Below are 17,527 nucleotides of genomic sequence, written 5' to 3'. Positions count from 1 at the left end.
CCCAGCCTCATTCATCAATTATATTCATATTAATATAAAAAGAACCAACATTGATCAATGAGTTTAACTTCTTTGAAACACAGCCTCATTCATCAATTATATTCATATAAATATAAACAGAACCAACATTGATCACAAAGCTGAACCTCAGTGAAACCCAGCCTCATTCATGAATTATATTTATATTAATATAAACAGAACCAACATTGATCAATGAGTTTAACCTCAGTGAAACGCAGCCTCATTCCTCAATTATATTCATATTAATATAAACAGAACCAACATTGATCAATGAGTTTAACCTCAGTGAAACCCAGCCTCATTCCTCAATTATATTCATATTAATATAAACAGAACCAACATTGATCACAAAGCTGAACCTCAATGAAACCCAGCCTCATTCATCAGTTATATTCATATTAATATAAACAGAACCAACATTGATCAATGAGTTTAACCTCATTGAAACCCAGCCTCATTCATCAATTATTTTCATATTAATATAAACAGAACCAACATTGATCACAAAGCTGAACCTCAGTGAAACCCAGCCTCATTCATCAATTATATTCATATTAATATAAACAGAACCAACATTGACCACACAGCTGAACCTCAGTGAAACCCAGCCTCATTCATCAATTATATCCATATTAATATAAACAGAACCAACATTGACCACAAAGCTGAATCTCAGTGAAACCCAGCCTCATTCATCAATTATATTCATATTAATATAAACAGAACCAACATTGATCACATAGCTTAACCTCAGTGAAACCCAGCCTCATTCATCAATTATATTCATATTAATATAAACAGATCCAACATTGATCACAAAGCTGAACCTCAGTGAAACCCAGCCTCATTCATCAATTATATTCATATTAATATAAAAATAACCAACATTGATCAATGAGTTTAACTTCTTTGAAACACAGCCTCATTCATCAATTATATTCATATAAATATAAACAGATCCAACATTGATCACAAAGCTGAACCTCAGTGAAACCCAGCCTCATTCATCAATTATATTCATACTAATATAAACAGAACCAACATTGATCAATGAGTTTAACGTCAGTGAAACCCAGCCTCATTCATCAATTATATTCATATTAATATGAACAGAACAGGCATTGACTACAAAGCTGAACCTCAGTGAAACCCAGCCTCTTTTATCAATTATATTCATATTAATATAAACAGAACCAACATTGATCACAAAGCTGAACCTCAGTGAAACCCAGCCTCATTCATCAATTTTATTGATATTAATATAAACAGAACCAACATTGATCAATGAGTTTACCCTCAGTGAAACACAGCCTCATTCCTCAATTATATTCATATTAATATAAACAAAACCAACATTGATCAATGATTTTAACCTCAGTGAAACCCAGCCTCATTCATCAATTATATTCATATTAATATAAACTGAACCAACATTGAACACAAAGCTGAACCTCAGTGAAACACAGCCTCATTCATCAATTATATTCATATTAATATAAACAGAACCAACATTGACCGAACAGCTGAACCTCAGTGAAACCCAGCCTCATTCATCAATTATATTCATACTAATATAAACAGAACCAACATTGACCACAAAGCTGAATCTCAGTGAAACACAGCCTCATTCATCAATTATATTCATATTAATATAAACAGAACCAACATTGATCACAAAGCTGAACCTCAGTGAAACCCAGCCTCATTCATCAATTATATTCATATTAATATAAACAGAACCAACATTGATCACAAAGCTGAACCTCGGTGAAACCCAGCCTCATTCATAAATTATATTCATATTAATATAAACTGAACCAACATTGAACACAAAGCTGAACCTCAGTAAAATCCAGCATCATTCATCAATTTTATTCATATTAATATAAACAGAACCAACATTGATCACAAAGCTGAACCTCAGTGAAACCCAGCCTCATTCCTCAATTATATTCATATTAATATAAACAGAACCAACATTGATCAATGAGTTTAACCTCAGTGAAACCCAGCCTCATTCCTCAATTATATTCATATTAATATAAACAGAATCAACATTGATCAATGAGTTTAACCTCATTGAAACCCAGCCTCATTCATCAATTATATTCATATTAATATAAACAGAACCAACATTGACCACACAGCTTAACCTCATTGAAACCCAGCCTCATTCATCAATTATATACATATTAATATAAACAGAACCAACATTGAACACAAAAAGCTGAACCTCAGTGAAACCCAGCCTCATTCATCAATTATATTCATATTAATATAAAAAGAACCAACATTGATCAATGAGTTTAACTTCTTTGAAACCCAGCCTCATTCATCAATTATATTCATACTAATATAAACAGAACCAACATTGATCAATGAGTTTAACGTCAGTGAAACCCAGCCTCATTCATCAATTATATTCATATTAATATGAACAGAACAAGCATTGACTACAAAGCTGAACCTCAGTGAAACCCAGCCTCTTTTATCAATTATATTCATATTAATATAAACAGAACCAACATTGATCACAAAGCTGAACCTCAGTGAAACCCAGCCTCATTCATCAATTTTATTGATATTAATATAAACAGAACCAACATTGATCAATGAGTTTACCCTCAGTGAAACACAGCCTCATTCCTCAATTATATTCATATTAATATAAACAAAACCAACATTGATCAATGATTTTAACCTCAGTGAAACCCAGCCTCATTCATCAATTATATTCATATTAATATAAACTGAACCAACATTGAACACAAAGCTGAACCTCAGTGAAACACAGCCTCATTCATCAATTATATTCATATTAATATAAACAGAACCAACATTGACCGAACAGCTGAACCTCAGTGAAACCCAGCCTCATTCATCAATTATATTCATACTAATATAAACAGAACCAACATTGACCACAAAGCTGAATCTCAGTGAAACACAGCCTCATTCATCAATTATATTCATATTAATATAAACAGAACCAACATTGATCACAAAGCTGAACCTCAGTGAAACCCAGCCTCATTCATCAATTATATTCATATTAATATAAACAGAACCAACATTGATCACAAAGCTGAACCTCGGTGAAACCCAGCCTCATTCATAAATTATATTCATATTAATATAAACTGAACCAACATTGAACACAAAGCTGAACCTCAGTAAAATCCAGCATCATTCATCAATTTTATTCATATTAATATAAACAGAACCAACATTGATCACAAAGCTGAACCTCAGTGAAACCCAGCCTAATTCCTCAATTATATTCATATTAATATAAACAGAACCAACATTGATCAATGAGTTTAACCTCAGTGAAACCCAGCCTCATTCCTCAATTATATTCATATTAATATAAACAGAATCAACATTGATCAATGAGTTTAACCTCATTGAAACCCAGCCTCATTCATCAATTATATTCATATTAATATAAACAGAACCAACATTGACCACACAGCTTAACCTCATTGAAACCCAGCCTCATTCATCAATTATATACATATTAATATAAACAGAACCAACATTGAACACAAAAAGCTGAACCTCAGTGAAACCCAGCCTCATTCATCAATTATATTCATATTAATATAAAAAGAACCAACATTGATCAATGAGTTTAACTTCTTTGAAACCCAGCCTCATTCATCAATTATATTCATACTAATATAAACAGAACCAACATTGATCAATGAGTTTAACGTCAGTGAAACCCGGCCTCATTCATCAATTATATTCATATTAATATGAACAGAACAAGCATTGACTACAAAGCTGAACATGAGTGAAACCCAGCCTCTTTCATCAATTATATTCATATTAATATAAACAGAACCAACATTGATCACAAAGCTGAACCTCAGTGAAACACAGCCTCATTCCTCAATTATATTCATATTAATATAAACAAAACCAACATTGATCAATGATTTTAACCTCAGTGAAACCCAGCCTCATTCATCAATTATATTCATATTAATATAAACTGAACCAACATTGAACACAAAGCTGAACCTCAGTGAAACACAGCCTCATTCATCAATTATATTCATATTAATATAAACAGAACCAACATTGACCGAACAGCTGAACCTCAGTGAAACCCAGCCTCATTCATCAATTATATTCATACTAATATAAACAGAACCAACATTGACCACAAAGCTGAATCTCAGTGAAACACAGCCTCATTCATCAATTATATTCATATTAATATAAACAGAACCAACATTGATCACAAAGCTGAACCTCAGTGAAACCCAGCCTCATTCATCAATTATATTCATATTAATATAAACAGAACCAACATTGATCACAAAGCTGAACCTCGGTGAAACCCAGCCTCATTCATAAATTATATTCATATTAATATAAACTGAACCAACATTGAACACAAAGCTGAACCTCAGTAAAATCCAGCATCATTCATCAATTTTATTCATATTAATATAAACAGAACCAACATTGATCACAAAGCTGAACCTCAGTGAAACCCAGCCTCATTCCTCAATTATATTCATATTAATATAAACAGAACCAACATTGATCAATGAGTTTAACCTCAGTGAAACCCAGCCTCATTCCTCAATTATATTCATATTAATATAAACAGAACCAACATTGATCAATGAGTTTAACCTCATTGAAACCCAGCCTCATTCATCAATTATATTCATATTAATATAAACAGAACCAACATTGACCACACAGCTTAACCTCATTGAAACCCAGCCTCATTCATCAATTATATACATATTAATATAAACAGAACCAACATTGAACACAAAAAGCTGAACCTCAGTGAAACCCAGCCTCATTCATCAATTATATTCATATTAATATAAAAAGAACCAACATTGATCAATGAGTTTAACTTCTTTGAAACACAGCCTCATTCATCAATTATATTCATATAAATATAAACAGAACCAACATTGATCACAAAGCTGAACCTCAGTGAAACCCAGCCTCATTCATGAATTATATTTATATTAATATAAACAGAACCAACATTGATCAATGAGTTTAACCTCAGTGAAACGCAGCCTCATTCCTCAATTATATTCATATTAATATAAACAGAACCAACATTGATCAATGAGTTTAACCTCAGTGAAACCCAGCCTCATTCCTCAATTATATTCATATTAATATAAACAGAACCAACATTGATCACAAAGCTGAACCTCAATGAAACCCAGCCTCATTCATCAGTTATATTCATATTAATATAAACAGAACCAACATTGAACACAAAGCTGAACCTCAGTGAAACCCAGCCTTATTCATCAATTATATTCATATTAATATAAACAGAACCAACATTGATCAATGAGTTTAACCTCATTGAAACCCAGCCTCATTCATCAATTATATTCATATTAATATAAACAGAACCAACATTGATCACAAAGCTGAACCTCAGTGAAACCCAGCCTCATTCATCAATTATAATCATATTAATATAAACAGAACCAACATTGACCACACAGCTGAACCTCAGTGAAACCCAGCCTCATTCATCAATTATATCCATATTAATATAAACAGAACCAACATTGACCACAAAGCTGAATCTCAGTGAAACCCAGCCTCATTCATCAATTATATTCATATTAATATAAACAGAACCAACATTGATCACATAGCTTAACCTCAGTGAAACCCAGCCTCATTCATCAATTATATTCATATTAATATAAACAGATCCAACATTGATCACAAAGCTGAACCTCAGTGAAACCCAGCCTCATTCATCAATTATATTCATATTAATATAAAAATAACCAACATTGATCAATGAGTTTAACTTCTTTGAAACACAGCCTCATTCATCAATTATATTCATATAAATATAAACAGATCCAACATTGATCACAAAGCTGAACCTCAGTGAAACCCAGCCTCATTCATCAATTATATTCATACTAATATAAACAGAACCAACATTGATCAATGAGTTTAACGTCAGTGAAACCCAGCCTCATTCATCAATTATATTCATATTAATATGAACAGAACAAGCATTGACTACAAAGCTGAACCTCAGTGAAACCCAGCCTCTTTCATCAATTATATTCATATTAATATAAACAGAACCAACATTGATCACAAAGCTGAACCTCAGTGAAACCCAGCCTCATTCATCAATTTTATTGATATTAATATAAACAGAACCAACATTGATCAATGAGTTTACCCTCAGTGAAACACAGCCTCATTCCTCAATTATATTCATATTAATATAAACAAAACCAACATTGATCAATGATTTTAACCTCAGTGAAACCCAGCCTCATTCATCAATTATATTCATATTAATATAAACAGAACCAACATTGATCACAAAGCTGTACCTCTGTGAAACCCAGCCTCATTCATCAATTATATTCATACTAATATAAACAGAACCAACATTGATCAATGAGTTTAACGTCAGTGAAACCCAGCCTCATTCATCAATTATGTTCATATTAATATGAACAGAACAAGCATTGACTACAAAGCTGAACCTCAGTGAAACCCAGCCTCTTTCATCAATTATATTCATATTAATATAAACAGAACCAACATTGATCACAAAGCTGAACCTCAGTGAAACCCAGCCTCATTCATCAATTTTATTGATATTAATATAAACAGAACCAACATTGATCAATGAGTTTACCCTCAGTGAAACACAGCCTCATTCCTCAATTATATTCATATTAATATAAACAAAACCAACATTGATCAATGATTTTAACCTCAGTGAAACCCAGCCTCATTCATCAATTATATTCATATTAATATAAACTGAACCAACATTGAACACAAAGCTGAACCTCAGTGAACCCCAGCCTCATTCATCAATTATATTCATATTAATATAAAAATAACCAACATTGATCAATGAGTTTAACTTCTTTGAAACACAGCCTCATTCATCAATTATATTCATATTAATATGAACAGAACAAGCATTGACTACAAAGCTGAACCTCAGTGAAACCCAGCCTCTTTCATCAATTATATTCATATTAATATAAACAGAACCAACATTGATCACAAAGCTGAACCTCAGTGAAACCCAGCCTCATTCATCAATTATATTCATATTAATATAAACAGAACCAACATTGAACACAACGCTGAACCTCAGTGAAACCCAGCCTCATTCATCAATTATATTCATATTAATATAAACAGAACCAACATTGAACACAACGCTGAACCTCAGTGAAACCCAGCCTCATTCATCAATTATATTCATATTAATATAAACAGAACCAACATTGAACACAACGCTGAACCTCAGTGAAACCCAGCCTCATTCATCAATTATATTCATATTAATATAAACAGAACCAACATTGAACACAACGCTGAACCTCAGTGAAACCCAGCCTCATTCATCAATTATATTCATATTAATATAAACAGAACCAACATTGAACACAACGCTGAACCTCAGTGAAACCCAGCCTCATTCATCAATTATATTCATATTAATATAAACAGAACCAACATTGAACACAACGCTGAACCTCAGTGAAACCCAGCCTCATTCATCAATTATATTCATATTAATATAAACAGAACCAACATTGAACACAACGCTGAACCTCAGTGAAACCCAGCCTCATTCATCAATTATATTCATATTAATATAAACAGAACCAACATTGATCAATGAGTTTAACCTCAGTGAAACCCAGCCTCATTCATCAATTATATTCATATTAATATTAAAAAAACAAGCATTGACTACAAAGCTGAACCTCAGTGAAACCCAGCCTCATTCATCAATTATATTCATATTAATATAAACAGAACCAACATTGATCACAAAGCTGAACCTCAGTGAAACCCAGCCTAATTCATCAATTATATTCATATTAATATAAACAGAGCCAACATTGATCAATGAGTTTAACCTCAGTGAAACGCATCCTCATTCCTCAATTATATTCATATTAATATAAACAGAACCAACATTGATCAATGAGTTTAACCTCAGTGAAACCCAGCCTCATTCATCCATTATATTCATATTAATATAAACAGAACCAACATTGATCAATGAGTTTAACCTCAGTGAAACCCAGCCTCATTCCTAAAGGAATGAGCCAGGAAGGGCCCTCGGACGTGAACCAGTGGACAGTTATCGCTTCTCTGCCTTTTGGCCAAGATCAAGTGTAGTATCTGTTCTTATCAGTTTAATATCTGATATGTCCTCTATACGAGGACTACATATTAAATGGATTTTTAGCAATAGGAGTTGAAAAAGGAGCTTGCTCCGTTCACTCCAAGCATCGACCCGGTACTGCAGTGCCGCTGGGAACGGTGCGCTCTTCTCTGCTCTTGTGAAAAAGCAAACAGCGGTGCAGGATGGAAGTTTCAGGGATTCCAAGATGAAACTTCCTTTTAGTCTGCTTAGTAAAGAGAGTGAATGCGAAGTAGACTTTAACACGTTTCTGGGAGCGAGCCGAGTGCGGGCTAACCGGGAGAATTGCTTGGAAGAAACGCGACAACGAATGAGCGGTCAGAACAAAGCCTCAATACGGTGTTCCCGTGGTGTTTGTGGCTGCCTTGTCTTTTGCACAGAGTAAAAGACAAGGCAGCCATCGAATAGGGCCTGATTGTTCCTATTTGGTCAGCTGAGGAGCAAGGGGGGGGGAGCAAGCGTCTCAACCAAGCAAAGTTCACCATGGGGAAGGTGGCTATTCCAATTAGCCTGATGCCCTGCTCCCGCAGTGACGGATAATCGTACTCTGGTTTCTCTTCATAACGTACAAGTCTTTCGCCTTTTACTAAAGACTTCAGTGGAAAGAAGCACTAATAAGTTGTTTCTATTTTCGGCAGGCTTTACCTTTGCGGGTGAAGCTCTTTCTGTCTGTGCAAAAGAAATCTTGTTACTGTGCAGAGTGACTTCTCTGAGTAGAGTCGCCTTACCTGTTGCGACTGTGCCGATGTTGCTTGAATGGTGCTCGCTGGAGCGTGCGGGAGTGCAAAGTTATACCATTTAAAAGGGCTGAAGAGTGCTCAGTGCAGCGGGTGGGCGGAGGTGCAACGTGACACTCTGGCCACCTATGGCCATTAAAAGAACACCGCTACAAGTGCGCATTGTGCCAGGAAGGGCCCTCGGACGTGAACCAGTGGACAGTTATCGCTTCTCGGCCTTTTGGCTAAGATCAAGTGTAGTATCTGTTCTTATCAGTTTAATATCTGATATGTCCTCTATACGAGGACTACATATTAAATGGATTTTTAGCAATAGGAGTTGAAAAAGGAGCTTGCTCCGTTCACTCCAAGCATCGAACCGGTACTGCAGTGCCGCTGGGAACGGTGCGCTCTTCTCTGCTCTTGTGAAAAAGCAAACAGCGGTGCAGGATGGAAGTTTCAGGGAGCCCAAGGTGAAACTTTCTTTTAGTCTGCTGAGAAAAGAAAGTGAATGCGAAGTAGACTTTAACACGGCTCTGAGAGCGAGCCGAGTGCGGGCTAACCGGGAGAATTGCTTGAAAGAAACGCGACACCGAATGAGCGGTCAGAACAAAGCCTCAATACGGTGTTCCCGTGGTGTTTGTGGCTGCCTTGTCTTTTGCACAGAGTAAAAGACAAGGCAGCCATCGAATAGGGCCCGATTGTTCCTACTTGGTCAGCCGAGGAGCAAGGGGGGGAGCAAGCGTCTCAACCAAGCAAAGCTCACCATGGGGAAGGTGGCTATGCCAACTAGCCTGATGCCCTGCTCCCTCAGTGACGGATAATCGTACTCTGGTTTCTCTTCATAACGTACAAGTCTTTCGCCTTTTACTAAAGACTTCCGTGGAAAGCAGCACTAATGAGTTGTTTCTATTTTTGGCAGGCTTTACCTTTGCGGGTGAAGCCCTTTCTGTCTGTGCAAAAGAAATCTTGTTGGGATTTTATCTATAAAATTAATTCCTTCACTCAAACTATGTTAAAACTGCTTTGTCCTTAATATTTACAATGTCTAGAAAGATTTAAACAAAAAAACAACGTTGTACTTTGCAGTAAAAGAAAGAGCAAATCTACAGTTTCAGGAATCCGAGAATAAGCTTACTTTCATGAGTTCTTCACTCAAATTCCTTCACTCAAACTAAATTAAAACTGCTAAACCGCTAATCTGTTACATGTAAGGCAGATGTCAAATTCACCGAAATAGGATCTAAGGGTATTCGGCCAATAGAGCTGTAGCAGCTTCGGTAAAAGAGTATAAGTTGAAGAGTTTGTGAATAAAGGTGTGCGCACACATAGTGAGCTGTAGGAAAATAGGCAGGGAGCAATGCCGGCTGGGGTATATGTTCTTGTATGTTGTCTTACTGTTTGATTTGAGTGTGTTGTGTAAGTGTCCTGTTGAATGTTACATGTTTGGGCTTTGACACGCTTCACTGTGGTTGTTAACTGTGTGGTGTGTCCTGAAATGTTATATGTTTGGGCTGTGTGACATGCTTAATGCTTGTCAGTAGCTACCCACTTATTTATATATAGCAACTGACAACATAAGAAGTCCTGACATACTTTGATAGTAGTTGTAGAAGTATCCTTATTGATAATAGATAAACTAATTCATAGTGATAGAACAGTAGATGAACAGGTGCCTGCACATGTCTCACGAAAATAGAATGGGTGTATGATTGCTGACGTCAGAGCAATACTGCCAAACTTATGAGTTCTTGTGGCAAACTTGATTCAGTGTCTTGACGTGTATACGCTGTTTCGCTGACTTGATTGTCACAAGAAACAAAGTGTGTTTCATAAGATCCGACCATTTTATTATGGGAGGATCAGTATGTATGGATTCTGATGTGACTGATAAACCCATTTGTATCTTAAGCATAATCTAATACGTGAGACAACGCCCTGGCACACAATCAAAAAAAAAAAAGAGAGAGCGGTTTTGTGTCCCCACAGTCCATAATGTAGAATAGAGAGAAAAAAGCCTTTCTGATTTGGTGTGTGTGCTCACAGTGCAGAGTGTAGAGAAAAGAGAGAAAAGAAAGCCGTTTTGGTGTCACGGGTGTTGTGACTTACACACACACATTTCTGAATTGAGAAAGGAAATTATTTTAGAGGAAGCACTAGAGTTTAGATCCCACATTTGTTGATAGGCATTCATTTATTTTTCTTTTAATCAGTTTTAAAGTGAATACTAACTGAGAAATGAAAAAGGTGAAGAGTTTAGAAGCTTGATTCAAGAGCAAAACTTGGTTTATGATCAGCTGAGTCTCTAAACAGAACAGCAAAGGGCTTCATCGAACATTTAAAAAAGATTCAGATTGTTAGAATATCCAGAATCTATAGGAATGGTGGTGATTACTCTTATTTTCTAGAATGGAAATAACTGCACCATGTCTGTTTTATGAATTTAAGGGGCTAAAAAGTTTTGTTCTCGTTTTTCTATGATTAACCAAATGTATGTGAGAGTCCAAACAGACAGAAGGGTTACGGCCGAGCGCTGGACCTTCCAAAAAAGATGAGACAGGTTGGACCCGTGCCATACTAGTTAAGACCTGCCTGTGGATAACTTTAAACTCTCACACACACGTTCGCACACATACACTCATACACACACACATTCTTGAGCTTGCTGCAAGATTAAACCTTCGCATTAACTGATTCCAGCAACTCTGAGTCTTATTGACAGGATTTTCTCAACAATTGGGTCCTCAAACCAGATCTCGATGTTTTTTCCGCCGTCCAGGGTCGGAGCTCAAACCGTGCACGGGGGAGTACAGTACTCCTAATGACCCCCTGCTGAATTGCGGTAATTAGGGGCCAGTGTCCACTGAAAGGGGGAAAAAGTGACGAGATCGTATTTTTGAATCAATGGCCAGAAGCCATTGGCAGTGCAGGCATCAACAATTATGGTGTTATTTCACCCATTAACACTTAAGGTACCTCATGTAGTGGCTGTGATATGGTAACTTAACAAAATATCTTTACCAGACATCTCTCCTACATAACTGTTCTTCTTTCAAAGCCACACCTTGTTGTTGAGAGATGTGCTACACTTAATCCATCCACACTGCTACCTACCCCACAGATGGAAAGCCTCATGATTGCATGTCAGAAATAACCATCAGTGTTTTACCAAGGCCAGACTTAACTGATATACGTTATGAAAATGCAGAAATAACTATATTTATTCGACAGGTCAAGCAAAAAACCCTGATGGCACAAATGCTACAGGATTTGCAGTAGTAACAGAAACTGAAGTTTTCTTAAAACAACCACTACCAAAAAATTACTCTGTTCAAGCAGTCGAATTGGTAGCTTTAACTGAAGCTTGTAAATTAAATAACAAAAAGGTTGTTAACGTTTACACTGACAGTCAGTATGCCTTCTCAACTGTACATGTGTTAACACAGCATTGCAAAAACAGGTATGTTGACATCCACAGCTAAATGTATAAACTACAAATATTTTAGCATTATTAGATGTTATTCAATTGCCATCTACAATAGACTCGTATGAATGACCGGAAGGAAAACCATACTGCCAAAGAATTTGTTTAAATATGCTGCAGTATTGAGCCATGGACCATGTCATGTCTCAACAGGAGGGATGGAAGCAATAACGAACAAGGTTTTTACAGCATATGGTTTCACTAATTATTGAAAATATTTTTTTAGAATGAATAAATGAATAAAGTTTTGTCTAGCAGGTCAAATATGTGCAAAATACAATCCACAGGGCAATCTAAGACCAAAACGAAGATAATTCCCTAAGCCAGTGTATCTTTTTCAATATATTTGTTTGGATTTCATTATTTCATTATTGTGTAGATTTCATTGAACTAAATTAATGTTAAGGGAAACGATTCTGCTGAGTGACAAGAGGTTTTTACCAAATGGACTGAAATATTTCCATGTGCACAAGCAGGTGCACTCTCAGTAGCAAAAGCACAGGTAAAATAAATCATTTCTAGATTTGAAATTCCTGAAAAATCTTCAGTGATAATTTGACACACTTTGTAAACGATGTCATCTCACTGATGGCAAAAAAAAACTTAAAATAGACCTTAGAAACCACTGTGCATATCATCCACAATCAGCAGGTTTCATGGAGAGACACAATGGAATAATTAAGTCAAGACTGAAAAAAATCATGGAAGAAATGGGAAATATTGGGTTTACTGTTTACCATCCTAAAAATGCATCCTCCAACTAGCACAAGATGAACTCCATTTGAGAAAAGGTATGGAAGACCATTTTGTACTCCTACAGTCAAAACACAGTCATCAACTGACATGATGAAGAAAAAAAGAAAAAGAGAAGAAACCTTAGCAGAATACAAATATTAACAAGTAGAGAGATCTCTTCTGTTTAGTCTGTTCCAGGTGAACCGGTGAAGGAATCTCTGAAGACAGTAAAACCCGGGGACTGGATCGTCATCAAAGTTATAAAGAAAAAGAACTGGTCCAGCCCAAGGGGGGAAGGTCCATTTCAGGTACTACTTACATCACCCACAGCAGCTGAAAGACTTCTTGGATTTACTTATCACATTGTACCACAACCTTCAGAAGTAGGGAAAGATTAGTTACCCACCACTGTTTTCTGAGGCAAAAGTCTGACTACAAAGGGGAATTCTCTCAACAAGAGGGGGTTCATCTCAACCTCAGTGAAGAAAACAACGGCTAACATGAGAACATAGGGTGTGACTAATATAAGACAAAGGCTGTGTCATCCATTCAGATTACCAGGATTTTGTGGGTTAAGAGGAACCAGCTGTGTATTATTAATCATTACTCTTATTATAGTATTCCCAATTTTATGGTATGAAGCATGGATTAGCAGAAATAAAGATGATGATCCCCTTGACATAGAAAGTGCCACACTAGTAATAACATTTATTTAAACTTGGAGATAAATGGAGAAAATAATCTCAAAAACAATAGCTGAGACAGAAAAAACAAAAAACTTTTGAAGACACGATTAAAACAACATTTAGAACATACAATAAGCTTAAAAGGAGTGACAAAGCTGCAACTACGAAGGCATAGAAGTCCAATTAAAAACAGGAGCAGTAGGACAGACTTTTGTGAAATCTGAGTAAGCTCTGGGAATCAAATTTAGATAATGATCAGACTTGGCCTTTCTTATTTCTGCTGTACATTTATTTCTAAGCTTCCTAAAAGCAAGGCAATGACCCGGGTCCCTCATATGCCCAGCTAGCATCCAAGGTTTATTTATTTTTTCAGTAAAGAAGACATCAGCTGATGTGAGAGAGAGTGAGGAGATGTGAGAGAGAGTGGGAGATGTGAGCGAGAGTGATGCTGTAGTGTCGCGAGATTGTGTGAGACTATCAGCAGATTCAAACAAGGCGCGCCTCAAATAGAGCAAACAATATATTAAGATTATAATTACGCCAATAACTACTGTTTAAATAAATATATTATTGGGTGAAACAAAAACAACACACTGGAGTACAGTGAAGAAAGCCTGGAGAGCCTCACGGATGTCATCGACGAGTGTTTTGACAGGATCGTCATGGGGAAAACTAACCAAACCCCATCTGCTAGCAGCAAGGCTTCAACCTCAAAGAGAAGCCGTAATAAAGAGTCACCCGGAGCGACGTCTCCAGCTGGTAATGATTCTACGGACATTTTGACATCAATAGATAAGAAACTATCCAGCTTCGACGCCTGTATGTCTCTGTTAGAAATTCTACACAGAGAGTTCCAGGCATTACGGGAGCCATTGGAGTTCAGCCAGCAACAGGTGCAGACGCTGGCTGCAGAAAACGCAGCCCTCAGAGGATCGGTGAAATCACTCACCGAAGGAATGAGCCGGATCTCTGATGAGAACAAGAGGATGAAAGAATCAATTATTGATCTCCAGGCTCGTAGTATGAGGGACAATCTAGTGTTTTCTGGAATCCCGGAGCAGGCAGACGAGGATCTTGAACTCGCAGTGAAAAACTTCATCAAAAATCAGCTGAAACATCCAGGAGATGTAGTGAAAAACATTACTTTTCACCGAGTCAACCGCCGACCGAGACCGATTGTGGCCAAGTTCGAGCATTTCCAACAGAAGGTCCAGGTGAGGGGCAGCGGCAGGGAGCTGAGAGGAACGGACTTCCGCGTCAACGACCAGTTTCCCAAAGAAATCCTGGAAAAACGCAGGGTTCTGTTCCCCATCCGGAGAAAGTTCATGGAAGGAGCCTCCCGAGCTGTCATCGCGGTGGATAAATTATTCATCAACGGACAGCTTTACCGCGACCAGGAAACCACTCCTTGGCTCTTCTAAACTCCATTTGATCTGTATTCGTTAACTTGTATGAATCATTTAATTGCAGATGACATATAAGTAAGATGAAATAATCTATCCAATTCACAGTTATCTATCAAGGCAAAATATATAGCTCACTGCCAGTCTCACCAGCACAGGATATATGCAGTTCATATTTGTTTATTTGGGTATGTTTTTTTGTTTTTGCTTTTTCTATCTCACACTTCCACTCTTTTGCACTGTTTTTCTATTCTGTCTTTCTTCCCCAACCCGCTGCGTTTCCACCTTAATAAGTAATGTTAACAAGCACGGCGCACATAGAGTTTTGAGCAGAGCACATAATCAAGTTCCACACAGCATCGACAGCGCAAGTACATATTGTAGCAAGCTCATACTGACAACTGAAACACCAACAATGGCATGTTCATGGAAGCATATATGCACACACACGCACGGGATGCTTTTAGCAAGCATCCAGCACTCACTGCGTTAGTCTGAGCATTTCCACGCTGAGGTTTATCTCATGGAATGTGCATGGAGCTGGGTCCAGGGAGAAGAGATTAAAAATCTCCAATAAATTGAAGGATTTACAGGCGGACATTGTTTTATTACAGGAGATTCATTTATCAAAGACTATAGCTGATATTCTCACCACAGCACAGTTTCCTCATGTGTACTCAGCCTGTTACAACTCCAGACAAAGAGGTGTAGCCATTCTGATAAATAGAAGAGTAAATTTTACCGTAAACAACACAGTTATAAATCCAGAAGGTAGATTTCTAATAGTTAATTTATCTATTCAAAATATGAATTTATGCATTGCAAATATATATGGTCCAAATGTGGATGACCCCTCATTTTTTCACTCCTTTTTCACTTCACTCTCTGATCACTCAGATAACACACTCATCATAGGAGGGGACTTTAACATGATATTAGACTCAGGAGTAGACAGACTCAGTACTTCAGGAAGTCAGCGGAACTGGCAGTCCACGAATATTGTTAAACAGTATATGAAAGATTTTGGTCTTTGTGATGCTTGGCGCTCCCACCACCCCACTCTTAGAGAATACACCTTCTTCTCTCCGGTACACCACTCATATTCAAGAATAGATTATTTCTTAGTTAGCAGTTCCTTGATGAGGGATATTTCAGACACCAAAATCCAGCCCATCACTATCAGTGATCACGCTCCAGTTTCTATCACACTGAAGAATAACAGAGTTACACCACCAGCTAGGAATTGGAGATTTAATACATCATTACTTAAAGACCCTGATTTTATCAATTATTTCAAAAGGGAATGGTCTGTATATTTAGAAAATAATGACCTGCCAGGAATGTCAGCTTGTACTCTCTGGGAAGCCGGAAAAGCAGTTATGAGAGGCAAAATAATCTCTTTTTCATCAAATAAGAAAAAGAGGGAAAGTTCAAGGATATCAGATTTAGAACTCAGGATTAAATCATTAGAAATTGTCTACAGTACCTCCAAAGAGGAACACATACGGAATGAACTAAGAAAAGCTAAACTTGAAATAAACAAAATTATTGATAAACAAACACAGTTTCTGATACAAAGACTTTGCTTGGAGAACTTTGAGCACTGCAATAAATCTGGAAGGTTCCTAGCTAACCAACTAAAGAGAAACAAAGAGAAAACAACAATCACTTCTGTTAAAGACTCAAAAGGAAATGTCACCCATGACCCCGATGTAATCAACAATGCTTTTAGGGACTTCTATAAAACCTTATATTCATCACAAAATGATCCATCAGACAGTAACATAGATCAGTTTCTTAGTAATATCAACCTTCCAAAATTACAAACCGAACAGGCAATGGCTCTGGATTCACCTCTTTCAATAGGAGAACTCCATGAAGCCCTTCAACATATGCTTAGTAACAAAGCCCCGGGTCCAGATGGTTTTCCAGCAGAGTTCTATAAAGAATTTCGGACTGTTTTGGCACCTGCATTTCACAAAATGGTATTACAAGTTAAGCAGAATGGCAGATTATCTCTGCTAACATTATCTTGCTACAGAAACCAGTAAAAGGACCCCATACTTCCATCGAGCTACCGCCCAATATCTCTAATAAATGCAGACCTCAAAATAATTTGTAATGCCCTTGCCAAAAGAATGGAAAAAATATCTCCACTTATAATACATCCTGACCAGACAGGTTTTATAAAGGGTAGACACTCATCCACTAACACTCGCAGGCTAATTAATCTCATAGACCATTCTACCATCAACAACCTG

At 36.8% G+C, this 17,527-nt stretch overlaps 4 non-coding genes across 4 annotated transcripts; all 4 read left to right on the top strand.

Annotated features, from left to right (window-relative positions):
- The first annotated feature begins 8,181 nt into the window (after positions 1–8,181).
- Positions 8,182–8,372, top strand: LOC140269556 (U2 spliceosomal RNA). The gene has a single exon (XR_011907653.1). It is a non-coding gene; the product is annotated as a U2 spliceosomal RNA (small nuclear RNA).
- A 412-nt stretch (positions 8,373–8,784) lies between these two features.
- LOC140269552 (U5 spliceosomal RNA) lies at positions 8,785–8,898 on the top strand. Its single transcript, XR_011907649.1, has one exon. It is a non-coding gene; the product is annotated as a U5 spliceosomal RNA (small nuclear RNA).
- A 285-nt stretch (positions 8,899–9,183) lies between these two features.
- Positions 9,184–9,374, top strand: LOC140269544 (U2 spliceosomal RNA). The gene has a single exon (XR_011907642.1). It is a non-coding gene; the product is annotated as a U2 spliceosomal RNA (small nuclear RNA).
- Positions 9,375–9,784: 410 nt separating this feature from the next.
- LOC140269541 (U5 spliceosomal RNA) lies at positions 9,785–9,898 on the top strand. Its single transcript, XR_011907638.1, has one exon. It is a non-coding gene; the product is annotated as a U5 spliceosomal RNA (small nuclear RNA).
- The last annotated feature ends 7,629 nt before the right edge of the window (positions 9,899–17,527 follow it).

This window comes from Leuresthes tenuis, unplaced genomic scaffold (genome assembly GCF_036924035.1).
Source record: "Leuresthes tenuis unplaced genomic scaffold, fLeuTen1.0.hap1 SCAF_14, whole genome shotgun sequence".
In the NCBI taxonomy this organism is placed as follows: Eukaryota; Metazoa; Chordata; class Actinopteri; order Atheriniformes; family Atherinopsidae; genus Leuresthes; species Leuresthes tenuis.
This window is presented reverse-complemented; position numbering and strand designations above follow the sequence as displayed.